We start from the raw sequence: 2,483 nt of genomic DNA on the forward strand, positions 1-2,483 counted from the left end.
TTTTATACTATTACTATTATTATTATTATTATTATTATTAATATTATTATTATTATTATTACTATTACTATTACTATTATTATATTATTATTATTACTATTACTATTACTATATTATTATTATTATTATTATTATTACTATTATTTTATTATTATTATTACTATTACTATTACTATTATTATTATTATATTACTATTATTATATTATTATTACTATTACTATTATTATTATTATTATTAGTTAGTATTATTATTATTATTATTATTATTATACTATTTATATTACTATTACTATTATTATTATTATTATACTATTACTATTACTATTATTATTTTATTATTATTATTACTATTACTATTCTATGTTATTATTATTATTACTATTACTATTACTATACTATTATATATTATTATTATTACTATTATTATTATATTATTATTATTACTATTATTATTATTATTATTATTATTATTATTATTATTATTATTCATTATTCATTATTATTATTTTCTTAATAGCTTCAGTTTTCTTTCCCTGTTATACGGAAATGTCCCAATTGAAGTAGTGAACTCATCAAAACAATATCCAAACAGAAAAAAATTCCAAAAGTAAACGTTCATTAAATACAAATATAGAAATTTTAGAAAATGGAAAAAATAGAGACATTTCAGCAAAAAATGTCATAGGTCCTGGCGTGGCAGAGTGGTAAGAAGTTTGCTTCCTAATCACATGATTCGGGGTTCAGTCCCACTGCGTGGCACCTAGGGCAAATGTCTCCTACTATAGTTTCGGTCTGACCAAAACCTTGTGAGTGGATTTGGTAGAGGAAACTGATAGAAACGCGTCTCATATATATATATATATGTGTGTGTGTGTGTGTGTGTGTGTGTACCTGCCCCCATCCCCACCGCTTGACAACTGGTATTAGTGTGTTTACGTCCTCGTTATCTAGCGGTTCGGCAAAAGAGCCCGATAGAATAAACACCAGGCTTAGCAAAATCAAGTCCAGGCGTTGATTTCTTCGACTAAGGAGTTGCCCCAGCATGGTAACAGAGTAACGACTGAAACAAGTAAAATATGACTTACAACAATTAGATCGACCTCAACAACTACAGCTTTAGCAACAACAAGCCATTCACAGGTACACGTCAAGCGAAACTAAAGCGAATAACTAACAAGGCCTCATCGTTGGCATGTGATCTTAAATCTAGAATACCCTTTTTGTCGAAAGGACTAAAGCTTGGCAATATTTCACATATAAGATGGGCTCCAGCCGGCCAGAATCTAAAACATGCAAGAAGAAGCTTTAGTGTAACTATTTATGTCCTACCATGTCCATGGAACTTTCCTTGTTCTATTGAAAGATCAACTAGAGACAGCTCTCGCAGATATGTTGAATGAGATTTCATTTAGTAGAAAAAGGAGGGAATATAACAACATAATAATAATCTGCAAAACACAGGGTACAGGGGAAGCACAAACTTAAATAGTACAAGATATTTCTGCTTGTAGATTAGTCAAACAATATTTATGAAGAAATACGAGGATCATCTCAAGGTTATCGACGTTAGCGTCGATTCTGATTTGTGGTCACTTCCGGGGTACAATATAGGCATTTGGTCAGCAACAAAGTCACCATACGCATCCTATGATCAGTGGGAGAGTTCGCGAGTCTACATGATAATCCTATCGTTGTATCCCGCTAAGCATGCTGAGAAGAAGTAATTATGACTGGGAATCCAGGGCGGGGGGAATGGTTTTCACAACCTTTTGCAAGATTAACTCAAGCCTAATGCCAGACGTTTTTGATATGTACGAGAACTTTCCAGACAAGATACTAATCGAATAGAAGATGAGATGGGGTTCTACTAAAGAAGTCCATGTAAATTACAACTCATACTACAACTCAACCAACCGAAAGGCGCGGGCCCTTTCTTACCCACTCCTACCAAAGAAACCCTTGTGAAAGATCTTGACCCAACAGCGTTGAAGAATGCAAAAATAAAACCCAAAAATATCGGAAAGGGGGATGTGTGTATATGGCGTATCCCGGTGAACAAGAGTGCTCTTTAATTTCTATGCATATATTTTGTAACTGTTTCTTTTTATTATACCCTATTATCTCTTATGTGTAATTATTTATACATTCCCAATATATTTACAATTGTACACGTCTCTCTCCGATAGCTTCGTTTTTATACATCTTGTTTGTCCCAGACCACGAATCTTTGTAATTTCCCTATTCAACATTCTTTACACTTTATTATATCTTTCAAATTCTGTGTGGCTAATAAAGAAACAGCGATGAAAATCCAGGTAATGGTAGTCGATTTACCTATTTCTTTACTACCCACAAGGAGCTAAACATAGAGAAGACAAACAAAGACAGACAAACGGATTAAGTCAATTAGATCGACCCCAGTGTGTAACTGGTACTTATTTAATCGACCCCGAAAGGATGAAAAGCAAAGTCGACCTCGGCG

General features: G+C 32.5%; 1 long non-coding RNA gene across 1 annotated transcript in view; it reads right to left on the minus strand.

Annotated features, from left to right (window-relative positions):
• The window catches only part of LOC118761704, a 17,815-nt gene extending 16,366 nt beyond the window's left edge, over window positions 1-1,449 (minus strand). Inside the window, exon 1 of the long non-coding RNA XR_004997576.1 lies at window positions 1,439-1,449. This is a non-coding gene — a long non-coding RNA (uncharacterized LOC118761704). The remainder of the gene's footprint in view (window positions 1-1,438) is intronic.
• Between the last annotated feature and the right edge of the window lie 1,034 nt (window positions 1,450-2,483).

The sequence above is a fragment of the Octopus sinensis genome, unplaced genomic scaffold (genome assembly GCF_006345805.1).
Source record: "Octopus sinensis unplaced genomic scaffold, ASM634580v1 Contig16561, whole genome shotgun sequence".
Taxonomy (NCBI): domain Eukaryota; kingdom Metazoa; phylum Mollusca; class Cephalopoda; order Octopoda; family Octopodidae; genus Octopus; species Octopus sinensis.